Source organism: Anolis carolinensis, chromosome 1, assembly GCF_035594765.1.
Source record: "Anolis carolinensis isolate JA03-04 chromosome 1, rAnoCar3.1.pri, whole genome shotgun sequence".
Taxonomy (NCBI): Eukaryota; Metazoa; Chordata; class Lepidosauria; order Squamata; family Dactyloidae; genus Anolis; species Anolis carolinensis.
Window position 1 is genome coordinate 24,668,241 of NC_085841.1, and position 20,888 is coordinate 24,689,128.

The window sequence follows — 20,888 nt, forward strand, 5'->3', positions numbered from 1 at the left end:
TTCCTCCTCCTGCGCCCAAGAGCTCTTCATCCTCCACTTGCATGTTACACCTCACCGCTACAGCGGGATGGTGTCTATATTCTTGGCTTAGTGTCAGCTCACCACAGCCGCTCCTGAATGAACACACGAGACTCTCTGTGATATCACCAGAAACTTTACTGCAGGAAACATAAACATCAGAAAAGCCAAGAATGGGAGACTCCGGCCAACCATCCTTTATATACCCTCCCCCTCATTTGAAAAGTCTCTTCCCGCTCAGTAAAACCCCGCACAAATTCCCCGCCAAGTCCAGCAGCCGTTTCTTCTCCGAGTCCTGAGACGCAGGTGTCTTATCAATGTCAGTGACCCTGAAACTCAGAGCCACATACAGGCTCTAGTAGCAGGGTTCTGACAGAACCTGATCAAGCACAGGCTAGAACTTGTTCAATTTCTTTTCTGCCTCTATTGCATGTAAAAAGAGGTGACTAACAGAGCTGTTTCAAGTGGTATGGGGTGTTTGTTTGTTTTTTACATATAGGCACAAGAGATTAAAATCTCGACCATCCAATAGGCCAAGTGCAAAACTTGTCTAGCACTTTAGGGATAAAATTGGTCTAACTTGACATCTGATATAGCTCCAGGTCTGGCTCCTGCTTGTGGCATGATTGTGGCATTTCAATTTGCACATTCAGAGAATGTGGACATGATTCTTGGGAAGGTGAGATCAGGGCCGGCCCCACCATGGAGGCCACGTGACGCCGTCGCCTCAGGCGCAGGTCCCGGGGGGCGCCGTCGGGCTGGGCGGGAGGCGGGGCACCGCTCTGATGGTGCCCCGCCACCCGACCAGTGCGCCCTGGCCTTGTGGCCTGGCTGGCCTTGCCCAGGCTCCCTCTTTCGCCGCCCGGGAAGGGGAGGAGGGATCCCATCCTCCCCTCCTCGGGCGGCGAAGGCTCTCTCTTTCCAACCCTGGCCCCGCCTCCCACGCTGCATGGGAGGAGGGGCCAGGGCGAATAGCATGGGAGGCGGGGCCAACCCTGGCCCCGCCTCCCACCCAGCGTGCCCTGGCCCCGTCTCCCACGCAGCGTGGGAGGCGGGGCCAGGGCACACTGGGCGGGAGGCAGGGCCAGGGCGCAGGAGGCGGGGCCGGTGGGGGGCGCTTTTCAGCACTCCCGCTTAATATTTAAATTTATCTCCGGCCGGCCCTGGGTGAGATCTACCATATGTGTGTTAGATCTTTTCCTTTCCTGGGTCATTTAAAAATCTTGGGGCAGGGAGAGAGACTGGCCAAATGGTTAATGTCTTGCCAAAACAAGATAATCCCAGTTTGCTTGAAGGGGGCAGTTATACAATTGTTTTAAAAAGCTGTTCCTGGATCCCACCATTCTGGATTATTCACCAGTCTCCAATATTCCCTTTTTAGGCAATGTTCTGGAACATGTGGAGTCTCCCAGCTCCAGAAGTTTATGGATGAGACAAATTATTTAGATCCATTTCAGTGTTGTTTCAGGCCTAGTTATGGGACAGAGATGGCTTAAGCCATCCTGATTGATGATTTATGGCAGACTCTATAGGAAATATGACCATGCTAGTTCGGCTGGACCTCTCAGCAACTTTCAGTGCCATCAACCACAGTGTCATTCTGGACCACCTTACAGAGATAGAACTTGGGGGCACTTTTTACAGTGACTGCATTCCTTCTAGAATAGGTAAACTATGGAATAAGGCAGAGGAATAGGCAAACCCAAAAAGGAGTATTGGGGAATTAGTGCTTGAGCTTTTGATTGTTGGCCTGTGGGGTCCTTCAGGGCCTGTTTCTGCTCCCATGCTATTGAACATATATGTGAAACTTCTGGGAGAGATGTCTGGAGGTTTTGGGATTTGGTGGCACTGGATTGCATGTGACACAGCTCTTACTTTTTTCCATCACAAATCAAGGAAGCAATTTTTGATCCTGAACTAATGCTTGTTGCTAGAAATTGATTGGATGAGGGTGAACAAATGAAAACTTAATCCAAACAAGACAGAGCTGTTCCTGGTCGGTCAAAAAACAGATTAGGGAATAAGGATTCAGCTGGTACGGATGGGTTTATACTCCCTGCAAAGATGATAATCCACAGCTTGGGGGTGCTCCTGGTTTCAAACTTGAGCCGGGGAGCTCAGGTTTCAGTGGTGCTTGGGAGTACATTTGCACAGTTAAAAGTTGTGTGCCAGCTGTGCCTGTTCCTTGAGTTATCTGATGTGTGCATGGCGACGCTTCCTTTAGTTACATTTGATTAATGTAACACACTATACATGAGGCTGCCTTTGAAGAGTGCTTGGAAACTTCAACTGGTCCAAAGAGCTGCAGCCAGATTGCAACTGGGGCTAGTAACTCAGACATGGGATTCCAGCCTCATCACACTACCACTTAAAGAGATGGTCATGGGAAGGCCAGTGGTGGATTCCATCTAAGTTGGTACTACTTGCTGTGGCATCTTTCTCCATCTTGATGGACCATAGAGAGCTGTCAAAGAAAGAGGAGGAAGTTTAGGAATGATTAATTATGGTCCCTTGCACACTGCCCCTATATCCCAGGATCTGATCTCACATTATCTGCTTTGAACTGGATTACATGAGTCTCCACTGCCAGATAATCTGGGATAAGATCCTGGGATATAGGGGCAGCGTGGAAGGGGCCTATGTTGCCCTCCCATAAAGTGGACTACTTCCTTTTTAGCAATACCAATAATAGTCATTGCTTGCCACTGAATCATAGAATCATAGAATAGTAGAGTTGGAAGAGACCTCATGGGCCATCCAGTCCAACCCCCTGCTAAGAAGCAGGAAATTGCATTCAAAGCACCCCCGACAGATGGCCATCCAGCCTCTGCTTAAAAGCCTCCAAAGAAGGAGCCTCCACCACAGTCCAGGGAAGAGAGTTCCACTGTCGAATAGCCCTCACAGTGAGGAAGTTCTTCCTGATGTTCAGGTGGAATCTCCCTTCCTGTAGTTTGAAGCCATTGTTCCGTGTCCTAGTCTGCAGGGCAGCAGAAAACAAGCTTGCTCCCTCCTCCCTATGACTTCCCTTCACGTATTTGTACATGGCTATCATGTCTCCTCTCAGCCTTCTCGTCTGTAGGCTAAACATGCCCAGCTCTTTAAGCCGCTCCTCATAGGGCTTGTTCTCCAGACCCTTAATCATTTTAGTCGCCCTCCTCTGGACGCTTTCCAGCTTGTCAACATCTCCCTTCAACTGCGGTGCCCAAAATTGGACACAGTATTCCAGGTGTGGTCTGACCAAGGCAGAATAGAGGGGGAGCATGACTTCCCTGGATCTAGACGCTATACCCCTATTGATGCAGGCCAGAATCCTGTTGGCTTTTTTAGCTGCCGCATCACATTGTTGGCTCATGTTTAACTTGTTGTCCACTGCACTGAACATGCTAACCTCCCCCCCCCCCCCCAAAACACACAGACACATATCTTGGAGAAGAAAGGCCACAACTTTATTTGGTTTATTTGGCCAAGGGTTGGCCTACATATTGGTCTCGAGTCAGACATACACCAATATGCCTAGCGATTGGTAAGTCCATAGATCTGGTCTAGCAATAGATCTCCAAGGATAACCTCAAATGCACCACTTGGATCAAAACCAGCCATGTTCGCTCAGCCACCAGGAAGTGTGGAAATCATCCACCTATCAGTAATCAAAACATCTCCAGCCATACACCTTGCAACACTTCCACTGAGACCTTCTTATACGCCCCCCCCCCCAGCAACCTCAATTCAGAGTAAGTTGGACATTGCATTTATTGTATGTCTTCAAGACATTGAACTGCAACTCCCATTATTTAATAGCACTGCACTAGGGCAGTTAAACTGGTGTCAAACTGCATTAATTCTACAGTACTGATGCACCCCTTATGTGAGAAAAAACAAGACATAAATGTAAGCATTAATTAAATAGTAAAGGAATGCTGGAAGAATGTACTCTATATTCTGCAATGCAATTCCAGCTGTTCCGTTTTCCAAACTGTCATCTTAATAGTTACTGCATTAAAAAAAAAATCCTGTAACTCTTGTTTTGCTATGCCGATTAAAATTCAGTCAAATTATAAAATGAAATAAGAAGGTCTAATGTTTAATGAAACAAAAGAGAAGTGATGATTTTTCTGGAGTATCATTTCTCTCTCATAATGGGCTCTTCGGTGCCTGCTAATTTGACATTATGGGTTTTTTTTTTCAAAAGTGCCTCTCATCCAATCAACATCCCTATGAAAGTCTGTCTAACTGATGAAACAAAGCAGCCATATCAAGCAGTGACATCTGGCACAGGTACAAATGAAATCAGTGAGCCTCATTCGTCTTAGCGGCCACTTGCCAAGCACTCTAAAATGAAAACATTCTAAATCTCCTCCATATTTTGATAATGAAAGATTAAGAGAGCATAATTCACTTGGAGTCTAATATTTCACACTCCAGTTCTAAAACAAGTTGTTTGGAGCCGTTTGTTTGCTTGTTTGTTTATACATTTTAGAATTTGGTGAAAACAGTCCTGGTTAATCTTCTGTCCCACTTTTTCAGCTGCTTTTAAAATGTCTCTCTTCAATTTTCCTCTTTTGTTCCCAGTTTACTTCCATTGCTGCAAACTAGATTCAAAGTACAAATATAACTGGTACTTGGTTAACTCAATAGGAAGAGAGAAGAAAAGGAAGTATCTTTCCCAATAGGTTCGGGCACAAGCAAATGGCTGTAGCCAATCCAAGCTTAGCCACACATGTCACACTTTTCATTTGTAAAATGTTGGAGGGTATGCAACTGCATTTTTTTAGTATTGTCTTTCCTGTACTTGGTGACAACTCTGCTTTTGAGAATCCGAAAGGAATCAATAAAGAAAAACACAACTGGACCTAAGAAGTCTGCTAACTTGCATGTTCTTCCTCATTCATAACTTTTGCCATCTTCTGCATATTCTGATGTTTCTTGGCCACATACATCTAGGTTTTAGTCTGCACAGTGTTGAAAGGTATGGAATTGAAGAAATGCATTTGGATGCTTCTCGGTTGGATGAGAAATCACAATGGAATGTACATCTTCTCCTGGATTTTATTTTTTAATAACAATAATAATGAAACTTTATTTGTATACCGCTCTATTTCCCCAAAGGGACTCAGAGTGGTTTCAAACATAGGTAAAACATTCAATTTCCAACAAAAAACATACAACTCAACTATAATAAAACATCAACATAATTGCTATTGACATAACATACTCTTGTAGAATTTTTGTGTCAGGAGCGACTTGAGAAACTGCAAGTTACTTCTTGTGTGAGATAATTGGCTGCCTGCAAGGATGTTGCCCAGGGGATGCCCAGATGTTTTGATTATTTTACCATTTTTGTGGGAGGCTTCTCTCATGTCCCTACATGGAGCTGGAGCTGATAGAGGGAGCTTATCCGTGCTCTCCCCGGGTTGGATTCGAACCAGCAACCTTCAGGCCAGCAACCCAACCTTCAAGTCATCAGTCCTGCCAGCACAAGAGTTTAACCCACGGCGCTACCGGTGAAATGAAAGCATCCATTTCAGGTGGCCATTGGGATGTGTATCTCATTGAAAGCAATGCAATGCAAACAGAAGGCACTGAAACCTTGCTTACTGAAGGGAACAGCATATACAGCTGCAACCTCATTGAAAGAGAGAGAGTCTTTTTCTTGTTTGGTGAATGAACTTTGTACACTATCATCAGCATCATTGAAGGCTGTGTGTCCTTTGGCCTTGAACATTATGAAAAGTTATTTACTAGTGAGTCCCACTGGATGGTGATCCGAAAAATGCTCAGTTCCCCCAAATGACCAGCTCTGCAACTCAACACCGTTTCTGCTTGTGCTTAATCACTCCACTCAGGAATGCCTTTAGAGAAATGATAGGGCAATCTATCACTTGAGAAAAGTAGCTGATATAGTGAGTGGGAAGTGCTGTTGCTGGGACATATCAAATACAGGTTTCATAATCTGTTAGATTGTTTGCAAAAAAGTAGTCTTTTAATCTGCCAAATTTCTTCTAGAATGGAGACCTTTCTCACATGTGAAGCACATGGAGTATTTGTTTTGTTTCCTTGTCACTCAAGGTTAAGCTATATCCTACCTTAAATGCATTGAATGTAGCTAAAAGTTTCTAGTTTGAGGTCCTTATACAGGAAAGGAAAGGATTTAAGCCTTCTGGTTTCTTTTCAATAAATTCACCTCTATGGAGGTTAAGAAAAGAAAACAATGGTATCATTTCTTTTTCTTTTTTCTTTTTTCTAACTCATGTAGGAATGGGCAGAGTCCCAGTCTAAAGGCTTCATACAGTTAGTTTGTGTAAAAAAAGAGAAGGAAAATATTAGCAATGTGCTATGAATCCCTGTTCCAAGGCTTATGGATGTGTATTTTTTTTTTATTTAAATCTTTTTCCAGGATAGTTTAAAACAATTAAAAATGTAAATATAAAAAGGGAAGAGCTTTATGAAATTTAGTATAACCCCTTTATCTGTAAGACCAGTAGTGTGAAGTCTTGACTCTGCCTTTTCCTCTCTTTTGTTTCAGTTCCCTCTGTTTAGGTTTTCCTGATAGTGTAGATACCTCCATTTGTATAAATTTTTGGGTGGAGCATAAAATCCCCCTAGAGGCCAGCCTTAGTTCATTTAATCCATCTGCTTGTTCAGAGCTCTCTTGCTAGACTCCCCTTTTTCTGCAGTAGAGCTATAGAGACTACAGGCCTGTTTTTTGTCTGGAAATCCTAGGTCTAGCAATCCAAAACAGGCAACCTTGGCACTAAACACTGCATTTAGCAGTATTCATATACCATCAGTCCCAGAGACAACAGAAGCTTGTGGTCAGCCTAAGTTTCACAAAGTAGAAGATCAAGACAGCCTATAAACACCAGTTTATAATCCATCGCTTTACATCAGAGGCAAAGGACCTTCAAGGATTCCAGAGAGATGACTGCAACCAGCAAAATCTCCTTTTGTAGTGTATTGTTTTACAATTGTCCTGGATGGAGTTAGCCCTTTGTTCTTCCTTTTCTCAATAAACTCATTTTGGTTATCTTTTCACTTTGCCTAAAGTGCCTCTGTATGTTAAGAGTCTTGATCTTAATAGAAGGTATACAGATAGCCCCCAAGTATAGTTTTCCCAAAGGCTAGGGTATACCATCACAAGTAGCCATGATTTTATTTATTCGGATCCAACAAAATGTTTTTCCCCTAGGCATTTTCTGTCAGACATATCAAAAATTAACTAGGTATTTTTAATTACAAAAATGTGAGTCAAGCACTGAAAGGGTTAAATAACCCGAGGTGAGTGAGTAGGCCGAAGCCTGTTAGAGTTAGTGGGCCAAAGCTAGTGTTGTCCTAAGGAGTGTTAGTCAGCCTCAGAGTGAGAGAGGTCTCACGGTGAGAGAATGAATCAGTATGAAATAGGCCTCTGTGTGTCAGCAGGCCTGGTGTGTAAAGCTCATGTGTGTAAAAGCTAGTGTGAAACTCCTGTATACATTTGGTGTAAGAGGAGGCTCTGTGAGAGTGAAGCTAGAAGCTTTTTATCTGCATGAGAAAGAAGCCCAGTGTGGAAGCAAAGAAGGAAGTATAAATAAATTTATTTGTGTTATGGAAACTTTGTTCTTGTAAATACAGTAGAGTCTCACTTATCCAACACTCGCTTATCCAACGTTCTGGATTATCCAACGCATTTTTGTAGTCAATGTTTTCAATATATCATGATATTCTAGTGCTAAATTCATAAATACAGTAATTACTACATAGCATTACTGCGTATTGAACTACCTTTTTCTGCCAAATTTGTTGTCTAACATGATGTTTTGGTGCTTCATTTGTAAAATCATAACCTAATTTGATATTTAATAGGCTTTTCCTTAATGCCTCCTTATTATCCAACATATTCGCTTATCCAACATTCTGCCGGCCCGTTTATGTTGGATAAGTGAGACTCTACTGTAGTACAACCATATTATTTTGCTATAAAGAAAAGCCTCCTAAGGAAGAGATAAGATTGGTCTGTGTGTTTTTGTTCTCTTTATCACTTTTGGCTACTGGTGCTGGGTCTCGCTGCTGCTAATAAGTTACTCTGCCATGCATTTATGAGGAGGGTCTTATTTATTTATTTATTTATTTATTTATTTTATTCATTTTTATTTTATTCATTCATTCATTCATTCATTCATTCAAATCCACTAGGCATTTTCTAGGTCCTCTAGTATGATCTAATGGTATTCTTAGATCAGAGATCCTTCATTTCATTAGGGTTTATTATTATCCATGTTTACCATATCCATGTAAAATAAAGGAATGTATCTTTCATGGATACAGGGGTCCAGAAAATTATAATAGCCGAATAAAAGAATTTGCAAGATTTCAACTACATCTGATTCATAGTAGCATTTTTAAAAGTCTTTCCTGGCACCAAAAGGGCAAAAAAATATGTAAAGATGTCTGGGAATCATGTTCTACAGTTAAGAGGTCTTCAGCACTACACAATTCTAAGACTAGGATTCTACTTCAATTGCCATGGCTCTATTCTATGGAATCTTGGGATATGTAGTTATGAAGAAACATTTGGTATTGTCACCCAGAATGCTCCTGTGCCTTCCAAGTTCCTAGCTTCACCCAGGTATGTATATTTTTCTGTGCGTGTAAAAGAGAAGGGGGTGATATACAAAGCAATCCTATATATGTTGTCTTGTGAAAATGATGTCATGTTGAAGTCAGTAGAACATATTTCCAGGTAAATATGCACAGGAATGCAGTATCAGAAAGGAAGGAAAGGGTGGGGAGTCAAAAAAAAGCAGGAACCAGGCTAGCTTGAGGTGTGGAATAACAAAATAATTACTGCTTCTTAGGACAGGAGTTTAAAATGCTGACAGAGGAAGGTAGGCCACAGTGTGGCAGGAGTGCATGGATAATATTGGATTGGCTTATTCAGTGCACCTTTAAAATGCTATTTACATTGTACATCACCCATTTTCAGCCTTAAGCCTTTTGTGCATTTTGATCCGCCTACTTACTTTCCCTAAAAGCTGATTTTGGGGGTTTGTGCCCCTCATCTTTTGAGGGTTGAATAAACTCCTCATCCTGTATTTTCCCCTGTTGACTATTGTGTTCCTTGTTACTTTGATTCGTGGCATGTATATTCATGGTGTGTAGGCAAACCAAATAAGAAGGGGGTCCAGAGACATATTTTGCACAAGAGCTCATAACAAACTATAGTGACCACTGTATAGGTGTCACAGACAGAACGCCAGCGAGTAAAACAAAACTCAGTTTATTGAGGTTACAGAACTAAAAACGCCCGTAGGAAACAAAGAACAGGGCAAACACTTGACTTCAGTGTGATAAGTAACAAAAAACAGCTCAGTTTGAGCTTAAACGGTTCAAAGGGATAAACCGGGTTAAACAGAAGTATAATCCGGATTAAATCAAAAGTGCTTACTTCAGCCTGGCAAACAATGCAAACAAAAGAGGATCAACAGGAGTCAGAATGTAAACAACAGACTGGTAGCAGATTCCTCTCTGCTACTCAAAAACAGCAGGAGAATAAACCAGGCTTGTTTATTCCTTCCTGCAGCGAACGAAAAGCGTGGTCGTAGTCAGGATTCAGTTTAAGGTTCAGCGGCCAACGATATCCAGGTCCAGGCACAGCAGTCAGGGTAACGGCAGTCAGCAGGGTCCCAATCCGGTCCAGAGGTCAATAGCCAAGCGTAGTCGTCTAGAAATCCAAAGGTCTCACCGATAGCCAGCAGAAGGGATAATCCGGAATCGAAGTCAGTCAGTCCAGCGTCAATCCAGTGTGAGTAGATATTGCCCGTCAAAAAGACGACGGAGGTCCAAGCTATTGAGATTAAACACAAGTTGCACAGAGAAAAACCCCGCACAGTTCCTCCCGCCGTCGATGCCCAGTGTCCTTGGTAAACTTACGTATCCAGTAACGAATCACACCCATCTTCAGGAAGTTCCCCAACAAAAGCCCAAGCGTCCGTCCAGATTACCTTGCCCAACGCAATTAGACATTGGTCCCAAACCCCAATTTATCCCAGTTCAAGCTCATCATCGCTGTCAGCTGCCATCCCAATTCCAGGTGCCCCAACATCATCATCCTCATCAGAACTTAAGCACCTTTGACTACGCCCCACAGCATCCCCAGCTGTGGATCCCGCTCCATCCCTCCAGCCAGTCCATGGGTCTGATCCTGCAACCCGCCAATCACCTCCCATGCTTTCATTGCCTGTTTCCCCAAAACCCAAATCCTCCCTCACACGAGTCCATTCCATGTCGTCCTCCTCCGAGCTGGCCATCTCTTCCTCCAAACCCTCAGAAAAACCCTCAAATGAGTCCTCATCTGTCGGGACTGTAAACAAATCCCGGAGCCGCTTTCTTTCACGCTCCTCGAAAGAGTCTGACTCTCGAGGAGTCTTATGCCCCCTTCCTCTATTACCGGAGCCCGAAGGCTCAACCATAACACTATCCCCCCTCACAAAGGCCTCACCCTCCAAAGGTGGAGACACAGCAGAGACCTCCGCGGCTACAGTATCCCGTTGCCCAGAAGTGTCCAACTTTAACAAAGAGCGATGGAATACAGGATGGACCTTAAGAGAGGACGGCAAACGTAATCTAAACGCCACAGAAGAGATCTTCTTAACAATAGGGAATGGCCCTAAATACCGTGGTCCAAACTTTCCCCCAGAATGTTTTATATACTTAGAGGATAACCAAACCAGATCCCCCTCTTCTAACTCCTCCCCTGCTTGCCTATGTTGATCTGCTTGAGTTTTCTGAGCTGCCTTGGCTTCTAATAACAACTTACGAGCGATATCATGTAAAGCAGCCATTTCAGATGAGCGATACACAGGATCAGAAGAAACCACATTGGTTGACGGTGCCACTCCCCCCCGCGGATGGAAACCATAAGTCAACTCAAATGGTGTGTGTCGACTGGACGTATGCGTAGCGTTATTATAAGCAAACTCAGCTACCGACAACCACTTCACCCAATCACCAGGTTGTTCCAGGCAAAAGCAGCGCAAATACTGCTCCAACAGTCCATTAACTCTCTCAGATTGTCCATCCGTTTGCGGATGGAAAGCAGAGGACACATTCAACTTGGTTCCCAAACACTCATGGAAATGCTTCCAAAAACGAGATACGAACTGAGGAGCCCTGTCAGACACAATAATCTCAGGAGCCCCATGCAAACGGAAAACATGCTTAGTAAAAAGTAAAGCCAATGTAGGAGCCGCCGGAATCGTTGAACAAGGTATAAAATGAGCCATTTTAGAAAACAAATCTACCACCACCCAGATACACATGTAACCCTCAGACCTAGGTAAATCAGAAATGAAATCCATAGAAATAATTTGCCAGGGTCTTTCAGGAACAGGCAGTGAAGACAATAATCCCCTAGGGCACCCGACAGGCATCTTGCTCTGGTGACATACTGCACAACTATCACAGTAACGAAGAATGTCCTGTCACATTTTAGGCCACCAATAATTTCTGGTAATAAGTTGCACAGTCTTAAACCTACCAAAATGCCCAGCCATCGGCTCATCATGATGTGCCCTAATTACTTCCAACCTGAGTGAACCCGCCGGTACATAAACTTGCCCATTACGCACCAATACCCCCTCCTGTTCCTGTAAATGAGGTAGCACAGTACGAGTCCCTACCGAAAGCAATATGAGTTGTTCTTGAGTCCAGTTATCATTCTTTTGAGCCTCTAGACTCTGAGTGTGTAGCCCAGACTCGTTTTCTACCACACATAAAGAAGCAGTTGGTAATATTGTCTGACGCACTGCTTGCTCGCAAGTTTTAAACTCTGGTTTACGAGACAAAGCATCCGCCCTTAAATTAACCTTCCCCTCCACAAACTGAACCTTAAAGTTGAACCTAGAGAAAAACAAGGCCCATTGAATCTAGCGTTGATTCAATTTCTTGGCAGTCTGTAAATGTTCTAAGTTCTTGTGGTCAGATCTGACCACGATTTGATGACGTGCGCCTTCTAACCAGTGCCGCCACACCTCAAAAGCCACCTTTATAGCCAACAATTCCTTTTCCCAGATGGTGTAATTTTGTTCAAAAGGTGTTAGTTGTCTGGAATAGAATCCACAGGGACACAAGGTCCCTGATGAATCCCTTTGAGATAACACAGCCCCCAACGCATAGCTAGAAGCATCTGCTTCTACTATGAATGGTTTATCAATGTCTGGATGTATTAGTACATTATCATCTTGGAAACTAGATTTCAACTGTTCAAACGCATCTCGAGCCTCCCTTCCCCACACAAACGGTTGCTTCTTACGTAATAGCTGTGTTAAAGGTACAGTAAGTTTAGCAAAGTTTGGAATAAACTCTCGATAGTAATTAGCAAACCCCAAAAAACGCTGTACATCTTTTTTAGACTTGAATTCCTGCCAGGAGTTGACAGCGTCAACCTTGTGCGGGTCCATTTTTAGTTCTTTTCCTGAAACTACATGTCCCAAGAATTCCACCTCTGACACGTTAAACACACATTTGGAGGCCTTAGCAAAAAGCCCATTATCCCGTAAACGTTGCAACACCTGCCTCACATGTTGCTGATGTTCCTTCTCATCTTTTGAGAAAACCAATATATCGTCCAAATAAACAACCACAAACTGATCAATCAAATCTCTAAACACGTCATTTATGAACCTTTGGAAGACGGCGGGCGCATTACATAACCCGAAGGGCATCACACGAAATTCGTGACATCCGAAGCATGTATTGAATGCCGTCTTCCATTCATCACCTTCCCGTATCCTAATCAAATTATACGCCCCCCGTAGGTCAAGTTTAGAAAAGATCTTAGCCCCTTGAACCCTTGAGAGAAGCTCCGAAATCAAAGGTAGCGGATACCTATCACGAATGGTATGCTTATTAAGAACCCGATAGTCACATACTAGCCTAAGCTCCCCTGTCTTTTTAGCCACAAAAAACACAGGTGCAGCAGTTGGAGAGCTAGATGGATGAATAAACCCTTTGGCTAGATTCTCATCAAGGAATTCTCTCAAGGCTTGTCTTTCAGGTACCGTTAGAGCGTACAACCTTCCTGCTGGTAACTTAGCGCCTTCCACCAGTCTAATCGCACAATCATATGGTCTATGAGGCAGTAACTTATCTGCTTCCCTCTTACAGAAAACATCTTGGAATTCCCTGTATTCAGTAGGCACACCCTCCATATCAATCTGGGAAGAATTTAAAGCAAAACATCCCTGCCTTTTAAAAGCTATAGTACGCTTCACCCAATCCACTTGAGGGTTCACCAAAGTTAACCAATCCATTCCCAGAATTACATTGTATCTTGGTAACCGTGTGATGTCCCATACAAATTCTCCAGTTACCCCTTGCACCTCCCATGTTATTCCTGAGGTTTCTCAATTAACCACCCCAGATTCCAGTAGTCTCCCATCCGCCCCTTCCACCCATATATCGCATGCTTTACGTATTGTAGGGAGCCTATGTTTTCTTGCAAACCCAACATCCACATACGAGACCGTAGCCCCTGAGTCCAGCAGTGCCAGAGTTGAAGCAAGTTCCTTTCCCCCAACAGATAGAGAAATGGGTACAAAAACATGTTTCTTTCCCTCTAGTGACTGCCTTGTAAGCCCTAGTGCGTTGGACTCACATCGCACTAGGGCTGGCCTTTTCCCGAAAACTGAGAAGGCTTGTTGTTACAGTTCCTAGCAAAGTGCCCAGCAGTCCCACAATACAAACATAATCCTAATTGCCTTCTACGATCTTTTTCCGCCGTCGACAACTTTCTAAACACCCCGAGTTCCATAGGCTCCTCCCCCTTAGCCACAGGTGCCCTAGATACAGATACAGATGGCGAATACATAGCCCGAGATTGTTTACGAGATTCAAACCGGGCGTCCAAACGCAAAACCTTAGCCACCAAAGCGTCCCAGTTTTCTGCTGGCTCTAACTGCGCCAGTTCATCTTGAAGATGGTCACTTAAACCAGCTATAAACAAAAGCATAAATGCGTTCTCCCCCCAGTCCAATTGATGGCGAAGAGAATTAAACTTATTCAAATAGTTCAAAACAGACCCTTTTCCCTGTTTTAACCGGTAAAGAGCCCAGCTAGCATTCTCCATACGGAGGGGATCCCCAAAAGTGTCCGACAATAATTTCTTGAAGTTAACCAAATTATCCTTGACTGGGTCATTACCCAAAATCAAATTAGTTGCCCACTGTCCCGCTGAACCGGTCAGTAAACTCAAAATAAATGCCACCTTGCTGGTGTCCGTAGGAAAAGCTTGTAGGCTAATCTGAGAAAAATAAAGTTCAACTTGAGCCAAAAAAGTAGGCCATTTGTCCCGGGATCCATCAAAACGTTCAGGAGTCATTACATGTCCCTTAGCTGGCTGTGCTGCTTGTGCAGCATAAAATGCAGCCTGCAGCTGATCAAAACAAGCCTTGAGTTCCTCCATCGTCTTCTTGACGTTGGTACCTCACTGAAATTTTATGGGCGTTGGGCAATCTGTCACAGACAGAACGCCAGCGAGTAAAACAAAACTCAGTTTATTGAGGTTACAGAACTAAAAACGCCCGTAGGAAACAAAGAACAGGGCAAACACTTGACTTCAGTGTGATAAGTAACAAAAAACAGCTCAGTTTGAGCTTAAACGGTTCAAAGGGATAAACCGGGTTAAACAGAAGTATAATCCGGATTAAATCAAAAGTGCTTACTTCAGCCTGGCAAACAATGCAAACAAAAGAGGATCAACAGGAGTCAGAATGTAAATAACAGACTGGTAGCAGATTCCTCTCTGCTACTCAGAAACAGCAGGAGAATAAACCAGGCTTGTTTATTCCTTCCTGCAGCGAACGAAAAGCGTGGTCGTAGTCAGGATTCAGTTTAAGGTTCAGCGGCCAATGATATCCAGGTCCAGGCACAGCAGTCAGGGTAACGGCAGTCAGCAGGGTCCCAATCCGGTACAGAGGTCAATAGCCAAGCGTAGTCGTCTAGAAATCCAAAGGTCTCACCGATAGCCAGCAGAAGGGATAAACCGGAATCGAAGTCAGTCAGTCCAGCGTCAATCCAGTGCGAGTAGATATTGCCCGTCAAAAAGACGACGGAGGTCCAAGCTATCGAGATTAAACACAAGTTGCACAGAGAAAAACCCCGCACAGTTCCTCCCGCCGTCGATGCCCAGTGTCCTTGGTAAACTTACGTATCCAGTAACGAATCACACCCGTCTTCAGGAAGTTCCCCAAAAAAAGCCCAAGCGTCCGTCCAGATTACCTTGCCCAACGCAATTAGACATTGGTCCCAAACCCCAATTTATCCCAGTTCAAGCTCATCATCGCTGTCAGCTGCCATCCCAATTCCAGGTGCCCCAACATCATCATCCTCATCAGAACTTAAGCACCTTTGACTACGCCCCACAGCATCCCCAGCTGTGGATCCCGCTCCATCCCTCCAGCCAGTCCATGGGTCTGATCCTGCAACCCGCCAATCACCTCCCATGCTTTCATTGCCTGTTTCCCCAACACCCAAATCCTCCCTCACACGAGTCCATTCCATGTCGTCCTCCTCCGAGCTGGCCATCTCTTCCTCCAAACCCTCAGAAAAACCCTCAAATGAGTCCTCATCTGTCGGGTCTGTAAACAAATCCCAGAGCCGCTTTCTTTCACGCGCCTCGAAAGAGTCTGACTCTCGAGGAGTCTTACGCCCCCTTCCTCTATTGCCGGAGCCCGAAGGCTCAACCATAACAATAGGTAACATCATTGTCGCTTACAACTGAGGCTGGATCTACACTTGTTATGGTTGAGCCTCATGGCTCTGCTACTGGGAGACGTGGGCGTAAGACTCCTCGAGAGTCAGATACTCTCGAGGAGCGAGAAAGAAAGCGGCTGCGAGATATCTTTGCAGAACCATCTGACGAGGATTATTTTGAAGGGTTTACTGAGAGAATGGAGGAAGAGATGGTTAGCTCGGAAGAGGATGACATGGAATGGACTCGTGTAAGGGAGGATTTGGGTGCCACTGGCAGTATGGAAGGCGATTGGGGACCTTCAGGATTAGACCCATGGGCAAGCTGGAGGGATGGGATCCACAGCTGGGGATGCTGTGGGGCGTAGTCAGAGGTGTTCCAGTTCTGATGAGGAAAGTGATGAGGAAACGCCAGGGCTAAGGAGGGCAGCTGATAGTGATGAGGACTTGTAACTGGCATAAAATGGGGTTTGGGAGCAATAGCAAATTGCGTTGGGCAAGGTAATCTGGACGAACGCTTGGGATCTGTGTGGGAAGTTTTCCTGAAGACGGGCGTGATTCGTTTGCTGACTACGTAAGTTATCTCGGACATTGGGCTCAGACGGCGGGAGGAATTGTGTGGGGTTTTGTTGTGCAACCTCTGCTTAATCTTAATAGCTTTGACCTTCCGTCGTCTTCTTGACGGACGCCATCTGCTTGTACTGGACATACGGACTGCTTGACTACGGCCTCGGATACTCCTACCTGTATTGGACCTGGTGAACTACAAACGTCTGCATCTACCTTACGACCTTCGGAACGGATTGGGACCTCGCTGACTGCTAAGCCCTCGTCTGCTGTGTTTGTATCGGGAATCTGCCTGCTGTGTGGAGGAGTAACCTTTAAAGTTACTCAAAACATAGTCTTGGCAGCAGAGAAGCATCTGCTGCCAATTAGTTGCATTCCTTTGAACTCTTTGTTCACCAGCTTCTGTTTTGTTTATTCCCAGGCTGAAGCAAGCTGTTTTGATTTTACCCGGATTAAACTCCGGTTTAATCCGGTTTATCTTTTGAACGTTTTTCTTGCCTCTTTTTACTTTTAAGGCCAGTGTTTGCCTAGCCCTTGTCTTTTACGGGCATTTTGAGTGCTGTAACCCCAATAAACTCTGTTATCTTTTATCCTGTGGCGTTCTGTCCTTGACAACACTGCTGTATAATGCAGTTTGAATCTACATTATATGATCAGTGTAGACCCATATGATGCATTAAATGGCATTATATGGGTCTACGTTGACCATATAATGCAAATTCAAACTTCATTATATGACAGTATAGATCCAGTCTGAGTTGCTGGGTTGCAGATAGAAGACAGATGGCTTCCCTGAAAATCTAAGTGATGTGAAACTTATAAATATTAATTACAATATACAATACTTTAAATGCAGCAACTTAACTGCATGTGTTTTTATGCATAGGATGCTAGTCATGTTTGGGAGCATGGAAATTGGTAGAGATTTTAACACACACAGAGAGATGTTTTCCTGGTTTCATCTTCACACACACATATACACACAGCTGCTATTTCCCTTAGGAAGGATATAGCTGTGGGCTTATACATTATGAGGATTGTGCCAGGTAACAATATACTTCTAGTGTCTAAATACCCTGAATGCACCAGAACCTGTCAGAATTTGGAAGTTAACCTTATACTTCTACAACAGTTTGGATTTTAGCAACTAAACAGTTATTGAAGGGGTTTGTTATTGGAAAGGACTGTGTTTTTTCTTATTGCTGCATGTTAAAAATGTTTAACTTGTATTTTAATTGTTTGAGTGTCTCTTGTTTTGTATTTTAATTATACCTTTTGTTCAGTATTCTTGGGAGTCACTTTGAGTCCTTTAAAAAAAGAAAGAAAGATAGAAGTTAGGAATGGATAGTCATGCTAGTCTCCTGGTGTAAAAAAAAAACCCTAATATTTTCTGACATCTTATTTGATTTTGTGCAGACTTTCAAGGAGATGAAGTCCATGAGCATTTTGTTAGTCAGCACACTATAATAATGATGATGATGATGATAATAATAATAATGATAATAATAATAATAATAATAACTTTATTTATATCCCACCCCATTTCCCAATACAGGACTCAGACCAGCAAACAACATAAAAAACAAATATTCAATGCCAACAAGTACATACATACAGATTTAAAACCCAACTAAAATAGAGCAATTTAAAACGGCTGTGGATAGTGAGATCCGAGCCATAGATAGTGAAATCTGAAGCACGGATACTGAATTCTGATATGTTGTCAGCGGTACTGGTAATAGGCTACCATGACTCCGCCATGATTGGCTGAGCCCTGTTGATGTCAGAGAGTTTTCCCTGCAGAGGCTGGACTGCAGCGCTCACTGGCCAATAGGAAGGCGTTCCCTGCTTCTAATGCAGATGGATCGCTCTCCAGTGGCTGACGAGGGGCAGGACGGAAACTCCAGATAAAGAAGACACCGTTTTATGAGTGGATGACATTGTCCCAACTCCAGGATGGACAAAGTGCGGCCCTTGGGTCCCATAAGTTTTATTGTTGTGATTATTTTTTTTATGAACCCCTGGGTATTGAGGGGGACCCGACGACTGCGAAGAACCTGGACATCTGCTGGGGAAGCTAGTGTGTCACAGAGTTATTGGGGCAAAGGTGAAGGGACAAGCAAGACATAAAAAGTATATCTAAAAAGGGAGAAATACAGAGGTTTGTGGGATTTCCGGCTCCTACAGTGGCGGGAGAGGTTTTAACAAACAAGCTAACCAGCAAATGAGTGAAGAAGTGTATAGCTGACAAACCACTCTAAATTAGTGCCTTAGGCATCAGTGCAATTGACTAAAAAAAATCACAATGGATGATATTTGGATTGTTCCTCTGTCGAAGAGTCCAGATGTAATGTATTTCACTCAGTACTCAAATCCCTTTAATATGCTTCTGAAAAGTTTAAGTGGAATTCAAGTGAAACATAAGCTTGATACTAGAAATCGGCAGGCAGCAAATTTCAGCCACCATGTCTGTTCTCAGGGGATATTTTCAAGAGGGAAGAAGTATGTTTAAGAAGAAGTCAAGTTTGCCGTGGAATAGTTATCTGCTCAATGAAATTCAGGCAACAATAAAATCTACTTTATGTAAAAGCAAGACATAAAGGAAGAAACATCTCTTCCAAATTCATAACAGTTGGCTAGCAAGGTTCAATAAATTCCCAGTGAAGAGATACAGTTTTTCTTTGCTTTTCTATGCATCGGATCATTATTTAATAATTGCATTCAACTTGAGACTATTGAAAACTTTGTAAAAAGCAGCAAATTACATTTTGTTTGTAACTGCTTTACATGAAAAGGAATGACCCCCTTTCTGCCAAACAGGGAGAGCATTTTCCAACTATTCTTATTTAAAATACAGGCTACACAGCATACACGAACCTTACTTTAGTGGAGTCTTGGGGCACACCAATAAATTTTTTATTGGAGTTTCACTAGAATGGAAGGATATTTTGAGATGGGTCAGAAACAAAATTGAGGCTGCATGATATACACAAATTCACTTGGTGAAGGTGACTCTGATTATTTTTTCAGATATACAAGATAATGTGATACATCATTTGATAGCTTAAGTTCACCAGTTACTTTGGGTTGGACTATAAACATCAATATGTAGTATAATTATACAAATAAATTTTTATCTATATAAATAAAATTGAATTTATATCTGTTACTTCCATGGATGACTGGATTTTCACCAGAACTATGGGGGATTTTTGAGATTGGTTTATCCCATTGGCTATGTTGAACTTTAGGGAGGTGGCCTGAGATCCATGTACACTGTAGAATTAATGCAGTTTGATGGCACTTTAACTGTTGTGGCTCAATTCTATGGGATCATGGGAGTAGCTTTGAATAGCACTAGCCACAAAATACAAAGTACAGTAGTTTATTACTTTACCCTACTGTTCTTCAGTAACAGAGTGTCTCCACCTCCACCCCTTTGCCCCTTCCCAATTGCCTTCTCATCAATGACAGGAACCAACTATTTATGTAGCCGGTGTCAGGAAAATGCCTGCCTCAGCAAACATGACCCAAGATGATCATCTCATTATTGACACTTCCCTGGCCCTCTGGAAGACGCTTCCTGTATGCCTGAGCAAGGAAGAGGTCCTTAATCTTCATATGTCAAAATAAGGAAACCAGTTAGAAGAATGGTCTGCCCATATCATAGTTTTCTTTCCTTAGTCCTAGCTTTCCCTTGTAGCACGTGGCATGACTGATTTGTTGGAGCTCTCCTGAGGTTTAGAAAGGCTTGCTAGCTAATTTTATGAGTTAATTTTCTGTCTATTCTTATGTCATTCTGTTTTCTGGCTGTATTCGAAACCTTGGTACATATACATGCCTTAGTTCATAGTATTCTGCAATGCTGGGTTTTTTTTTCTTGTCAAAAGCCATTTGAGAAACTGCATGTCGCTTCTGATGCGAGAGAATTGGCAATCTGCAAGGATGTTGCCCAGGAGATGCCCAGATGTTTTGATGTTTTTACCATCCTTGTGGGAGGTTTCTTTCATGTTGATAGTGGGAGTTGATAGAGGCAGCTCATCCATGCTCTCCCCGGGTTGGATTCATACCAGCAACCTTCAGGTTAGAAACCCAACCTTCAAGTCATCAGTTCTGCCAGCACAAGGGTTTAATCCACTGCACAACCGGGGGCGGGGCAATGATAAGTGTATTGCTGTGATAAGGGGAAAAGGCTGACATGGTTGTGGGGGTATTGCTTTGGGGTCTTTCAGAGCATGAATGAGTGGATTGCCAAAATGCTAATGTAGACACATACACAGAGGATGTGATTGGCATCATACTGTCTTTGTGTGTACCCAACACCTTCAAGTTACTTGTCATCTTATGGCATTTGGTTTTCTTAGGCAAGGAATTCTCAGAGGTGGTTTTGCCACTTTCTTTCTACTGGACTTCTAATGTAAGCCACTTTGTGTTACACATGATGATAAAAGTGGGTATAAATGAAATGTATAAAAATGACTGTTTCTGAAAAGCAGATTTTTCTTTAATTTTAAACCAATGTAAAAAAATCAATTGTTGCTGCTGCAGGCTTCTGGGAAAGAGAATTTATACTGAAGGAA

At 43.2% G+C, this 20,888-nt stretch overlaps 1 protein-coding gene and 1 long non-coding RNA gene across 3 annotated transcripts in view; one reads left to right on the forward strand and one right to left on the reverse strand.

Annotated features, from left to right (window-relative positions):
* camkmt (calmodulin-lysine N-methyltransferase) overlaps positions 1-20,888 on the reverse strand; it is a 796,752-nt gene that overhangs the window by 4,923 nt on the left and 770,941 nt on the right. The window lies entirely within an intron of this gene.
* LOC134296410 (uncharacterized) lies at positions 8,531-18,977 on the forward strand. 2 transcript variants are annotated; one of them, XR_010003145.1, is made up of 2 exons: positions 8,531-8,620; positions 17,864-18,977. It is a non-coding gene; the product is annotated as an uncharacterized LOC134296410 (long non-coding RNA). The 2 variants fall into 2 exon arrangements; XR_010003144.1 differs by lacking the exon at positions 8,531-8,620 and adding an exon at positions 8,627-8,734.